A 15,067-nucleotide genomic window follows, 5' to 3' on the forward strand; every position below is an offset into this window, starting at 1 on the left:
AAAAACATCTAAAGGAATAGATTATAAACCACTAATTTAGAATGCTAGCAGACAGTACTACCTAATTGACATGGCTGATCTTTAAAAGTCATCATACCTTATCAGCACTTATATCTCAGGATTACAAACCAAACTGGGAGGTTGGGGGGGGAAATATTGAAAGATTAGGACCAATTATTTCTGTAGCATTGCCCACAAAACCAGAAATAGAACTCAACTTTAATAAATTTTACCTCCACAAACCTTGCTTGCATAATTATTATTATTTTCTTCCATTAAATAATGTCCAGTTCTCAGACTATGCCTGGACAAGTAGTTTTCTTGGTAAGGTTTTTCAGAAGTGGTTTGTCATTGCCTCCTTCCTAGGGCTGGGAGAGAAAGAGTGCCCAAGGTCACCCACCTGGCTTTGTACCTAAGACGGCACTATAACTCATGTTCTCCTGCATTCCAGCATAACGCCTTAAGCATTACACCAAACTGGCGCTCACATAATTAATAGAACCATTTATATTGGTTGCAAACAAACATTCCCATAATCTCCCTCAGTCTCTCTTCTTCAAACTGCTTTCCATCACCTGCTGTACATCCTGCCCTATAATTTCCCTGGGAAAAACCAATGAAGTATTCCTTAAGTAAATATTACCAAACCCACATACATCAAGAATATATTTGTGTGTGTAGATCAGGGGTCTTTAAACTTGGCCTTTTTATGACTTGTGGACTTCAACTCCCAGAATTCCTCAGCCAGGCTGGCTAAGGAACTCTGGGAGTTGAAGTCCACAGGTCATAAAAGGGCCACATTTGAAGACCCCTGGTGTAGATAGACAGTTTCATTTTTAAAAGCACCACTTTTAGGTCCTTTACAATCAGGTAAAAGATGTAGAAAATACTTATTTCTGTTATAGTTACCATAAAATCATGCAATTTAACTTGTGTTTGAACAGATAGAGATAATTTACACACACTAATTAATATAGTATCAATAAAAAGACCATTAGAGCTGGCTGCAAAAGTATGGATGATCACTAGATGGCAGCTAAGAAATAAATAAAACCAACTCTTTGTGCATTCAGTGCTAGTGTTTATAAAAAGAAAGCTTATATTGGTACAACATATAATATCATATATACTCTAAATTCAATGCAAAGAAGGAATCTGATAATGCACAATGGAGTTTTACTTCATATAACATATGGCTTCTCAGTGCTTTTTTTCTAAAAAAAAAAAAAGTGCCGGAACTCAGAAGTGCTGTCACTGGGAGCGATGCCGGTGTCTTGCTACAGCATCGCCGCCCATCCTTTGCACCCCCGCCCCTGCGGCTCAGAGCCACATGCTGCGGGGATTCCCACACACACACAGCCATCGTGGGGATTCCCCTCCCTGCAGTTGCCACGCCGCAGCCCGTGCTGAGCCCCCACCCGGAGCTGCTTTGAACCCCGACACAGAACTGTGTTCCTCGTGGCAGTGGTCTCCGGCACCAAACAGCTGATGGCCTCCAGCACCCGCACTCGTTCACTTACTGCCCCATTGCTTCCAAATGCAGTAAGTGAGTGAGCGAGCAAGTGGCATTTGGAAGCGTTTGGAAGCGATGGGGCAGTAAGTGAGTGAGTGAATGAGCAAATGGTGTTTGGAAGCGACGGGGCAGTAAGTGAGTGAGTGAATGAGCAAATGGCGTTTGGAAGCGACGGGGCAGTAAGTGAGTGAGTGAATGAGCAAATGGCGTTTGGAAGCGACGGGGCAGTAAGTGAGAGAGCAAGCAAGAGGCTTTTGAAAGAGACGGAGTGAGTGTGGGAGAGACTGAACGAGGTGCCTTTGAAAGAGATGGAGGAGTGAGTGAGAGCGACTGGAGGCTTTTGTGAGCAAAGTGTGAGTGAGTGGGGGGGCTTTTGCAAGCGAAGGGTGAGAGAGAGGGAAAAGTGAGGGGGAGAGGCACTGACTTCTGACTTCCTGTTACAGGAGTAGAAGGAAGCATTAACATTGAACCTCAAAACTTTTTGCTTTTCTATAATATTATAAACTAGCCATTTCTATAACAATAAATGAATCTAACCAATGAAACCCAAAATGCCTCCCCCCTCTTTTTTTTAGTCATCAAGTTTTTTACACCTTGTTAAGCACTAGTGGTGCTTGAATACTGTCATGTCCTAAAAGTGGTACAATTTCTAAAAAGGTTGAAAAGCCCTGATGTAAATGCAGCCTAAATTGTTTATTGCCATCCTATTTGCAAATAATATCTTACTTACCTAGTTGAGATGGTGTAGTTGGGCAGCAGGGAGGGGTGCAAAGTTCCTGCCTTCACTGCAGACAACTTGCTTGTGCAATGTTTGCTGGCCGGGTCTTTTGGCGCGCTCAGCAGCAATTCCTATTGGCATTCAAAAGCCAATAGGCCAGGCGTAGGCAACCTTGGCTCTTTTACGACTCATGGACTTCAACTCCCAGAAGATGTTACATAACATAACATCAACTGGAAGACGTTAAACTGTCCTTCTGTTTCTTTCCTTCCTAAAAATTGTGTTAATGGGTCCTCTCTAAGCTCTGCTAACCAGCTTGTCCTGGATTGTTTTGCCGCAAAACGGAACGGTTTGCAAGTTGCAGTTGAGACAGCCCATCTCATTTTAGATATATCACATATAATTGAAGATTGTAATTAGTTGTGTGTGCATGTTCAGCAAGTGTGATGTATTTGTGCTGGCATTTCTTGGCCTCTTTCCAACCACATCTAGAAAAATTTGTAACAAACATTGGAATTCTCAAGGCCATGTTTGGTATTTCCCAGCAATCTGTTACTGGAAGGAAAAAGCAATCCCTGCTGCGTTACTGATCCCAGAGAAGCATTTCTATGTATGCAGGTATCCTTAGGGTGCCATAGTTATGGATAAGAAATATTGGTTGCAAAGTTGGCATTTCTGGATGTAAGACAGATATTTTGGACTTATTGTTTCTTTGCATGTTTGATATTTTTAAAAAGGCATATACTACTGAATACACTTATGCATATATGTAACATTTTTTGCTAGGATACATGACCACTGCTTGTCCAGAATGTGAAAAGTGAAAGATTGTGACTAAACAAAATTTTAATGTACAGATAATACCACCAGAAATTATTTTAGCCTTTTTAATAAATGTTGTTATTGATGTTAAGCTCACCATGGAAAACATCATATATTGTTATGTATATACTAGGTTAATTATTTAAAGACTGAAGTGCAACATAACTAGATTCTAAATAATCTATTTTTCAAAACACACAACAGTCCAAACAGTAAAAGTAAAGTCCAAATTAAGTATATTTCATTCTTAAGAATTGTTTAATTTAAAGTGATTTAGTTATAATAGATGGTTATAGATTCAAAATAGTTTTCAAGAGTGTACAAAAGATACTATTTTTTTCTAGCATCAACTAAATTAGACATATTACATTGAGAAAAAATGTTTCTCATTTCTTTCCTGTTACCTTTATTGATTTCATTGCAGAGATGTTAACATAGGAAATAGATTATTTTGTTATCTAATTTTACCTTCCAAAAGACAGAAGCAGAAGAAAAATGTGAGGTTCTTTCATGTTGGCTTTTTTTGAATTAGCTGTTTTAGATTCTAAAAGTTTAGTTCCTAAAGAAGTAACCTTGTAAATAATTTTAATGTCCTCCTCTAGTGCAGGGTAGGCAACCTTGGCTCTTTTATGACTCAAAGACTTCAACTCCCAGAATTCCTGAGCCAGCATGGCTCAGCTTGGAAACCTCTCTCTTTCCCCTCAGCGTGGCTGGCTCAGGATTTCTGGGAGTTGAAGTCCATGAGTCATAAAAAAGAGCCAAGATTGCCTACTCCTGCAATAGGCTTTCAAAAACCAATAGAGGGAGCTTTTTTTCCAAAAAAAAAAAAGGTGCCGGAACGCCGTTCTGAGCATTCTATGAGAAAAACAGCCCTGTGGCTTCTCTTGTGAAAATATCTATCTTCAGAAGGGTGGATTCCTACCTATTTATGAGATCTAAAAGAATGGTGGGACACACACACACTTTGCATCTAGTGTCTCTGGTCTCTAAAACAAGCCAGGAGCTCTGAAGGGAGTTTTCTACTTTTCTATCTGATACCATGCATCCTCCTTTACCTATGAATATACCAGTAGAAGACCTTTCAGGTCTTCATAATTAGAGGGAGTTATGAAGCCCTTATTTCCACCAAACTTCTATATCTCAATTCAGCAGGCTTAATTCTTGCGCAGGACTGACATTTTCATATTATTCATACAACAGCAAATATCAAGATGCATAAATAAGGATAATCCAGCTTTCCCAGCCAACTCTCCTCAATGACCATGGACTTTCATACCCAAGAACATTGTCAGTATGTGACTTCAGAGATGTAGCATCAGAGAGAATATATACATTTTTAATGCACTTCAGTTAGAATATCAGCTAACAGTAGTTGTGTGTTGAAATTGGAAAGAACTACACCTACATTCATGATCAAATCACAAAGCATTGAAATACGCTTTGTATGGGTAGCTTCAACATCCTGTTCTTCCATACTCAGTTACAGCTAGGCTTTGAAGGGAAGAAACTGCTTATCTAAAAATTATATATTCTACCTAGCTATTATTGTCACCTTGGCAAGAGAACAAAGACATCTGAAGCTCACTAATTTGCTGCAGCCTTTCTTATCAGCTCTAGCCACCCAACAGTCAAGAAATTGTAAATAAAAACATACTTGACAAAATGTGGTTGTGTTGCCAGAGATTTTATGTCAAAGTAGGCACATTGCAGAAATATAAAACCATTTTACATGCATTTCTTATATTATGGAAAAGAAAGACCATCACTTTCTTTTCCAAACATGAAGAAAAGCCTCTGGCAGAGGAAAACTAATGTCTTTCATATTAATGAGAATTATTTCTATTCATCAGAAAGAATGTAATATCTAATGCACTAAAAATTATAGATGTTTCCAGCTGCTGCTTGCAGGCACCTTGTGATAAATGGCATCTAACAGGAGTCCCTTTAAATAGCATTCACTTATTCAGAGTAGCTGCACAAAGAATGTCTCCATTTTGGGCTAGTCATAGAAATTATAATAATACTTTTTCAAAAATCTTTAAAGAGACTGGAAAGCATTCCAGAATGAACTCTCTAACTTTGGTATCACATTATATGAATATACTTTTTAAAATCACATGTATTAGCAATAGCACTTAGACATATATACCACTTCACAGTGCTTTATAGTGCTCTCTAAGTTGTTTACAGAGTCAGCATATTGCCCCCAACAATCTGGGTCATTTTACCAACCTCAGAAGGATGGAAGGCTGAGTCAACCTTGAGCCGGTGAGAATTGAACTGTTAGCAGCTGGCAGAATTAACCTGCAATACTGCATTCTAACCACTGCGCCCCCACGGTTCATATTGCATGTGAAAGTCATTTTCTTCCTAACCTGATGGGGCAACTTATTACTAAACTTGGGCAGCCATGTTATGTCCCCTTCCCACATTGTCGCATAGAAGGTGGCAGTATTTAGTTGACCTTGGCTGATGTCAAAAGAACAAACACGTTCATATTTGAAGGAAGACCACTAGGCTATCTTGGACTATGGGCTAGACTTGGAAATTTAAAATACTGGAAGAAAGCAATGGCTAACGTATTTTTCCGTGTATAAGATGCTATTTTTTTCCAGCAAACACCCTGTTCAAAAATCAGGTGCATCTTATACAAGTGCAGCGTCTTATACACAGAAAAATAATGGTAGCCTCCACAGCCCAGGGCATGCCTGTGTGGGTTGCCATGCCGCCTGGTGCAGGTGTCAAGCCCCTGTGGGCTTGCCACTAATGGGAGGGGGGAGGTGGCAAGATCGTCAGCCAGCTGAACTTCCGGATTTGCCAGATCAGCTGTTCAGCACTCTGCCGAACAGCTGATCAGTGCGGAGAAATTTGCTTGCCAGAGCATCTTATACAAGGGTGCATCTTATAGACAGAAAAATATGGGTAATTGCTTCCATATTAAGCTGAGGGGACTCATTACTTTAACCTTACTCTGCATTATTTCTTTTCTACATTTATTTAAAGAAGCTAAATGTGTCATCAGTATTGTTAAATTACCAAGTGGAATATGGGGTTTCCTTCTCTCCAACACTGCTTCCTAATTGGATGTAATAATGCTTTAGTATTAATTCTCTGTAATATGCATGCTGAATGCATGAGATAGTCTAGTTATGTTACTTAAGAGGACTTCTGGGTTATGAATTCAAAATAACACCTTCAATGACCAGAACCAATATTAAAGAACAGGACTTAAAACAAAGATGTACCGTAATTGAGTTCAGGAATAAGACAGACAAAATTTTAAATGTAATGGAAATAACCTGAACATCTCATTTGTCACCACACAGACAAATGTGCAAGTACTTTCATTTCTGCTACTACTGTATTTTATCTGTTTGTTTCCTTAGAGGAAAACAAGCCAGCCACCATAGATATTATCTATAAAGACACTTCTCTGGGAGTGAGGTAAGTACAGAAAACTTACAGGAGCAAACCACACAAAAGAAAAAAAAAGAAGTGGAGAGAAATTAATAAAAATTCACCAATGAGAGGCCATGGAAGGGCATTCTTCTAAACTGCTTCAAAAATAAAGGCCTCCTGAAATCAGGAGCAGCCTGAGGTAGGTCTCAGGGGCCTGTCAACTGAAAGAGAGCACGGCCTTAAGGAAAGCAGTGCACGGCAGGTCCTGGGGAGGGCTGAGCCATGGGGGCAACCATGATGTTCCCCAAGGATTGTGTGCCTTGGGGCATGTTGTGAGTCAGTCTTTTTGTGTGGCAGTGATGGTACTAGGGCCAAAGTTGAGGTTTGGGCCTTTACTTTAAGCCTATTCTTGGTGCAGCTGCTGAGTGCCAATATTTAGGGAGTCCCAGATGGGAATGAGATAAAGGATTGTTTCCCTTTTATCTAGGGAGACATGGCAGTAGAGTCAAATTAGACATTTTCTGATTTTTTGACACACTACACCCAAAAGGTTCACCATCTCTTTGCCTTTGCTCTTGAACAATGTTATTCAAACTTGGCCACTTTTGAGATATATGTATGTCAACTCCCAGAATTCCCCAGCCATCATATGGGAGTTGAAGTCTACACATCTTAAAGTAGCTATGGTTGAGTATACTGCTCTAGAGGTTAGCCTGTACATGACAGTTTATTTTACTTCTTTCCACCTTTCTTATATTTACTTTAGAACATTTAGATATACTACCTGGCTCAAATGCAAGGAAGTGGGATCACTGCCCAAGCCATTTTCTCCTGCATAATAAGAAATTAATTATCCTCCTATGTTTTCTTGTTTGCATCTCCATGTAGAATAAGCTTATTAATTTGCCTAGATTTTAAGATTTGTCTGAGCTAATTATTACTGCATGGCTTGCAAGTATAAGATACTCCAAATGTCAAAAGCAACTGTCTGAAAGTGTGCTATATGAATGCTCCAAATTTTCTGGATAATGCTAAGAAGATACAGTTCTCTGTTAATATATCTAGCTTTACACCATGAAAGAAATTGAGATGATGAAATGTAATATCCACACTAATGGTTACATCTGCTCTCTGAGTGCTTTGCTAACTTTTGATTTACCTAGTAGATGATAAATCCTTCCATTCTACAGGTAGTCCTCAAGTTACGAGTGTAATGAAGCCTGCCCATTCCACTTGTAAATCGAAAAATTGTAGAGTGAATCTTGTACCTTGAACAAGATCACTCCCTTGCTTGTCAAGACGCACGCGGCTCATTAAGTGAACATGAGGTATCTCAGGGTGGGGAAGGCCATGGGGGAGCCTAGTGATGGAACAAGCCCCCAAGGTGTATACTATAGGCCGCCCAACCAAGCAGAAGAAATAGATGAACTTTTTGCTAGTCAGTTAACTAAGGTATGTAGGAAGCGCATCACATTAGTAATGGGGGACTTTAATTACCCTGATATCAACTGGGAAACAAATTCTGCACCAAGTGGAAGATCTAACAGATTCCTGACAAACCTAGCTGTCAGTAAGTGTACAGAGGTCTCCTTGAAATACAAGAAGTTGCACAGACAATGAAGGGTACTGACAGCAGTAATAGTCACACAGTAACCACAAGAGACACTGAGTTGTGATAAACAGAAAAATATTTTACTTTGTGGTTGAAAAACAAAGCACGGTCAAAAATAAACAGTCCAGGTCATACACAATAGTACCAGTCCAAGTAGTAATCCAAATACAAAGTCTTCTTACTGGTCCAGAGGTCAAAAACACAGTTATTCAGGTTTAACACAGTAGTAAACCAACAACAGCAGTATCAGAGTAACTAACAGTGAAAAAACAGTGAGAGCAGAGAATTCAGAGAGAGAGAGAGAAGCCACGTTCCTAGCTCCCTCTTATGGCCATGAGAACACTTACACACCCATCAGCCAATTAACATCTTAAAGACACAACATCATAGTTTATATATTTTCAAACCAACTATGTAGGCTATCACCATATGCCTAACACTAGCAGACAACTTTCTCTCCCAAAAAGTAGAGAAGGGAACTAGGGGATTAGCCATATTGGATTTAATTCTCACTAACAGAGATGAAATGATAGAAAGTGTCGAAGCCAAAGGAACCTTGGGGGGAAGCGATCATGCAATATTGGAATTCAACATTACGGAAGCACAAGCAATAGAATACAGCCAAACTAGAGTCTTGGACTTTAAAAGAGCTAATTTCAATAAACTTAGAGAGACCTTGGGAAGAATTCCATGGATGAGAATCCTAAAGGGGAAAACAACTCAAGAAGCTTGGGAAATTTTGAAAAGTAAGATAATAAAGGCCCAGTCTAGCACAATACCAACAAAGAAGAAAAATAACAGCTTTCAAAAGAAATCAGCATGGCTGCATAAAGAACTCTCTGATAAACTGAAAGATAAAAAGGACAAGTATAAGAAGTGGAAAGAGGGGCACATAACTAAGGCAAAATATCAGCAAACAGCCCGTGCCTGCAAAGATGAAGTGAGGGAAGCTAAGGCTCAAAATGAACTAAGGCTTGCGACCAAAGTCAAAAATAACAAAAAAAGCTTCTTTCAACATATAAGAAACAAGAAAAAAGTTAAAGAAATGATTGGTCCATTAGTGGGGGAAAGTGGCAAGAAGGTGACAAGCAACAGGGAGAAAGCAGAACTATTTAACTCGTTTTTTGCATCTGTCTTTACACAAAGGGAAAAAAACAGTCCAACCTACCAAAACCAGTGCCATAAAAAACAGAATAGAAACGTAAGTTAAGATAGGCAAGAAAATGGTAAGTGAGCACCTGTCCAGCCTAGACGAGTTCAAATCACCAGGATCAGATGGATTACACCCCAAGTTTCTCAAGGAACTGGCAGACGTGATCTCAGAACCACTGAACTATATTTTTCAAAGATCCTGGAGCACTGGGGAACTACCAGAGGACTGGAAGAGAGCTGATGTAGTTCCCATCTTCAAAAAAGGGAAAAAATAGATCCAGAGAATTACAGACCTATCAGCCTGACCTCAATACCTGGGAAGATTCTGGAAAAGATAATCAAACAACAAATCAACGAACACCTTGATGCAAAAAAAGTTATCACTAAAAGCCAACATGGGTTTGTCAAAAACAGATCATGCCAGACAAATCTTATTGCATTCTTTGACCATGTGACAAAACTAGTGGACCAGAGGAATGCTGTAGATATAATTTACTTGGACTTCAGTAAGGCATTTGATAAAGTAGATCACAACCTACTACTTGATAAGATAGAAAAATGTGGGTTAGATAGCATCACTACCAGATGGATTCTGGCTGACAGGCCGTACTCAGTCTGTGGTACTCAATGGAACTGCATCTACATGGAAGGAAGTGTGTAGTGGGGTGCCCCAGGGCTCTGTTCTGGGCCCAGTGCTCTTCAATATCTTCATTAACGATTTGGATGAGGGGATAGATGGGGAACTCATCAAATTTGCAGATGACACCAAGCTGGCAGGAATAGCCAATACTCCAGAAGATAGGCTTAAGATACAGAAGGATCTGGACAGACACGAACACTGGGCACTATCTAACAAAATGAAATTCAATGGTGAAAAAAGTAAGGTTCTACATTTAGGCAGGAAAAATCAAATGCACAGGTATAGTATAGGTGGTACCTTGCTCAATAGTAGAAACTGTGAGAGGGATCTCAGAGTCCTAGTAGACAATCACTTCAATATGAGCCAGCAGTGTGCTGCAGCTGCCAAAAAAGCCAACACAGTGCTAGGCTGCATTAACAGAGGGATAGAATCAAGATCGTGTGAAGTACTAATACCACTTTACAATGCTTTGGTAAGGCCACACCTGGAATACTGCATCCAGTTTTGGTCACCACGATGTAAAAAAGATGTCGAGACTCTAGAAAGGGTACAGAGAAGAGCAACAAAGATGATTAGGGGGCTGGAGGCTAAAACATATAGGGAACGGTTGCTGGAATTGGGTATGTGTAGTTTAACGAAGAGAAGAGTGAGGGGTGACATGATAGCAGTGTTCCAATATCTCAGGGGCTACCACAAAGAAGAGGGAGTCAAGCAGGACAAGAAGCAATGGATGGAAACTAGTCAAGGAGAGAAGCAACCTAGAACTAAGGAGAAACTTCCTGACAGTTAGAACAATTAACCAGTGGAACAAGCTGCCTCCAGAAGTGGTGAATGCTCCAACACTGGAGGTTTTTAAGAAGAGACTGGACAGCCATTTGCCTGAAATGGTATAAGGTTTCCTGCCTGAGCAGGGGGTTGGACTAGATGACCTCCAAGGTCCCTTCCAACTTATTATTATTGTTATTGTTATTGAATAGACATGAGAGTGTATGGTTTATGTACGGTTTATTGTCTGCACACACACACACACACACACACACACACACACTGTGTATATATTTTTCCCAGGCATGAATATATCACCCTCTGCAGAATATATCCTCAACAATAAAAGGAAAAGCATAGGGAAATCAGAAGTATGCCGATTATACTGCTGAAATCACTTCTCCCCTCTTGTTCCCAAATTTTCCCATTCAATTAATGACATACGGCTACTTGTATGTAAGGGAAACTGCTTGCATGAGAAGCTGCCACATCTGACAGTTACATAAATTAAATACAAAGAATGGAATAGAGGCAATTAGGGGAAAATATATTCTCGCAAATACTGCTGCTATAGCAACCTGGGAAATTGACAGAAATGATGGAGAAAACAGTTTATCTCAAACCTTGTTTCCCCCCCCCTTCCTTCCGTGCTCCATCTGTCCATAAACCTGAATTCAGGATATATTCCCATCTCTCTTTTACTTGCATTCAGGTAAGTGAAAAACTGGGAATTACAGCACCCCCACGCAGTGATGACATTCAAATATGTGAACAACCGGTTCTCTGTGTGGATGCTGCTTCCAGAAGTCCATTCTGTGCCTGGGCAACAAAAAATTTGCTACCAGTTCTCCCGAACTGGTGCAAACAGGCTGACTCCCACCACTGCCCCCATGGTGCTGTAAGACGAAACAATTTTGAAAAATACGGAAGATGCAATGGTTGTGCAAGACAGAAACCCACTGGTCACATTTACTGGGTCTACAGTGTTCTATCATCTTATCAGGTTACTCTCATTATGAATGCAACTCTTTTAATTCCTGAGCGACATACATATGTTTTCCTTGCACTTTATGGCTCGATTGCGATATTCCAGATCGGACTTGTACGCCCTCAGGGGTTTTTCCCCTCCTGGACACGACCAGCCTCCTTATCTACCATCTCCCTTGATGACGGGTCCAATTGCTGGGATCCCGAGAGGTGGTTGGGCTTACCTAGGGGCCTCTGGTGGAGATGCATTAAGAGGCCCCTGGTATGTTTTTTAGCCGGTTATTTTAAAGGCTTAGGGAGGGGGAGGAATAGTAGGGAGGGGAGGGAATTACCAACCGGCATTCAGTCTGGGCCCGTTATGGGTTCCGGTGGGATGGGGTTGGGGGTGGAGGCTGCTGGCTCTGCGTGTGCTGGGGAGGGGTGTCAAATCTCCACGATGATAGGGAATGGCAGCAGGTGGTTGCACGGAGGGCCGCATCAACATCTGGGATCGCATCCTCGCTATCTTCGAGCGGTGGCGCGCTCTGACCCTCCGGTTAGCACCCTTTTGCCCGGGGATGAGGGTGATCAGGTCCCTGAGCTTAGGCTGGTGTATTTTAATGCCAGATCCGTTGTTAATAAGGCTCCCCTCGTTCGTGATTTGATTGAGGAGGAATGCGCGGATCTGGCATGCATTGCGGAAACCTGGTTGGGCTCGGAGGGAGGGGTCCCTCTGACCAAGTTATGCCTCCCAGGTTTCTGTGTGCTACACCGGCCACAGGCTCAGGGTAGGGGTGGTGAGGTGGCGGTGGTTATTCGGGAGACTTTATGTCCGCGGGAGACTACCATTGTCCAGATAGGCAGGAGTGAGTCCCTCCTCCTGAGATGTGGCCCTTGGGTTCAGATGGGCTTGTTGCTTACATACCTGGCGCCCAGCTGTGTGGCAGAAGTCCTGCCCGGGCTGCTCGACACCCTCTCAGGGTTGGCAGTAGAGTTCCCCAGGCTTATAGTTCTGGGTGACTTCAACCTGCCTTCCCAGGGAAGGTCGTCGGAGCTATCTCGAGAGTTCATGGCTTCCATGACGGCCATGGACCTGACCCAGGTAATTCAGGGCCTGACTCATGTGGGGGGTCACACTCTCAACCTGGTGTTTTTATCTGGACAGTGGTTGGATGATCTGGGAGGGGGTTCGCCAGCTATTGTCCCCCTGTCATGGTCCGATCATTATGTCCTGCAGCTGGTCTTCCGTTATGCCACCCCCTGCCGCTGGGCTGCAGAACTGACCAGGTGGTTCCGCCCCAGGCACCTAATGGAGCCAGAACGGTTCCAGATGGCGCTTGGGTCTATACCCATCACCCTCATTCACAGCCCAGCCGATGCCTTGGTGGATGCCTGGGAAAGGGCAGCCACCGAGGCACTCGACCGTGTTGTACCCTTGCGACCCCTGACCCGGCACAGATCCCGCTGGTCTCCATGGTTTTCTGTGGAGCTCCGGAAGTTGAAGAGTCGGAGACGGGGTCTAGAGAGCGGTTGGAGGTCCAGCCGATCCGAATCTGACCGATTGCAGTTAAGAACCTTTACAAGGTCTTATCTTGCAGCAATGAGGACAGCGAGGGCTAACTACTTCGCTGCCCTCATCGCGTCTGCAGATAATCGCCCGGCCGCCCTGTTTAGGGTGACTCGCTCCCTTCTTAACCAGGAGGTGAGGGAGGATCCCTTACAGGGTCAGGCCGAGGAGTTTAGTCATCATCTGATGGACAAAATCGCTCAGATCCGGGCAGGTTTGGACTCTGACTGGGCAGAGTCTGATGTGGAGGAATCGGACGGTCTTGAGCATGTTATCTGGACTGAGTTTGATCCTGTTTCCCCTGATGATGTGGACAGGATTATGGGGAAGCTGAGTTCCACCACCTGTTTATTGGACCTGTGCCCCTCCTGCCTGGTTTATGCGGCCCAGGAGGAGACACGAGGCTGGTTCCAGGCAGTAATAACTGCTTCCTTGAAGGAGGGTATCTTTCCCGCCACCTTGAAGGAGGCAGTGGTGAGACCCCTCCTCAAGAAGCCTGCCCTGGACCCGGCTGTTTTAAATAACTATCGTCCGGTCTCCAACCTTCGCTTTTTGGTGAAGGTTGTTGAGAGTGTGGTGGCACATCAGCTTCCTCTGTTCCTGGAGGAAACTGATTATCTGGACCCGTACCAATCGGGTTTCAGGTCTGGGCACAGCACGGAGACGGCATTGGTCGCACTGGTGAATGACCTCTGGCGGGCTCGGGACAGGGGTTGTTCCTCTGTCCTAGTCCTATTAGATCTCTCAGTGGCTTTTGATACCATCGACCATGGTATCCTACTGCGGCGTCTCAGGGGGTTGGGAGTGGGAGGCACCGTTTTACAGTGGTTCTCCTCCTATCTCCTGGGCCGCTCGCAGTCGGTGTTGATGGGAGGGCAAAGATCCGCCCTGAGGCCTCTCATTTGTGGAGTTCCTCAGGGGTCGGTTCTCTCTCCCCTCCTGTTCAACATCTATATGAAGCCGCTGGGTGAGATCATTCGTGGTTTCGGGGTGGGGTATCATCAGTATGCTGATGATGCCCAACTTTTTTTCTCCACCCCGAACCAACCCAGTGATGCCCTTGCCATGATGTCCCGTTGCCTCCAGGCGGTCCGGGTCTGGATGGGGAGAAACCCTCCAGGTGAGATTCAAGGTGCTGGTGATAACCTATAAAGCCCTAAATGGCTTGGGTCCGGGATATTTGAGGGAACACCTGCTGCCAGCATCAAGTTCCCTTCATCCTGTGCGCTCCCACAGGGAGGGCCTTCTCAGGGTGCCGCCGGTAAAAGACTGCCGGCGGATAACACCCAGGGGGAGGGCCTTCTCTGTGGGTGCGCCTGCCCTTTGGAACCAGCTGCCCGTAGAGCTTAGGACTCTATTTGAAGATAAAATCCAGGTGTGCTTATCTCAACTTCAGCCCAGAATTCAGTATTTGTGATATAAAAAACAAGCACAGGTTTCACATTAAAGAGGTAAATTTCATTCTTTATTTTTAAGGACACTATTAATGCACATTAAGGGGAGGGAAAGGAGGGAAGCGAAAGGCAAGGGAGAAAAAGAAAGATACACCCAATTGAATGCAGAATTCCAGAGAATAGCTAGAAGAGATAAGAATGCCTTCTTAAATGAACAGTGCAAAGAAATAGAAGAAAATAATAGAATAGGGAGGACCAGAGATCTTTTCAAGAAAATTGGAGAAATGAAGGGAACGTTTAATGCAAAAATGGGCATGATAAAGGACCAAAATGGCAGGGACCTAACAGAGGCAGAAGAGATTAAGAAGAGGTGGCAAAATTACACAGAAGAACTATACAAGAATGAGCTTAACGTCCCTGATAATCACAATGAGGTGGTCACTGACCTCGAGCCAGACATCCTAGAATGTGAAGTGAAGTGGGCCTTAGAAAAGCTGAGCAACAACAAAGCTAGTGGAA

At 43.0% G+C, this 15,067-nt stretch overlaps 1 protein-coding gene across 4 annotated transcripts in view; it reads right to left on the bottom strand.

Annotated features, from left to right (window-relative positions):
• SLC39A11 (solute carrier family 39 member 11) overlaps positions 1 to 15,067 on the bottom strand; it is a 383,748-nt gene that overhangs the window by 55,981 nt on the left and 312,700 nt on the right. The gene's annotated exons all lie outside the window — the stretch shown is intronic.

The sequence above is a fragment of the Vipera berus genome (assembly GCF_964194415.1).
Source record: "Vipera berus genome assembly, chromosome: 2".
In the NCBI taxonomy this organism is placed as follows: domain Eukaryota; kingdom Metazoa; phylum Chordata; class Lepidosauria; order Squamata; family Viperidae; genus Vipera; species Vipera berus.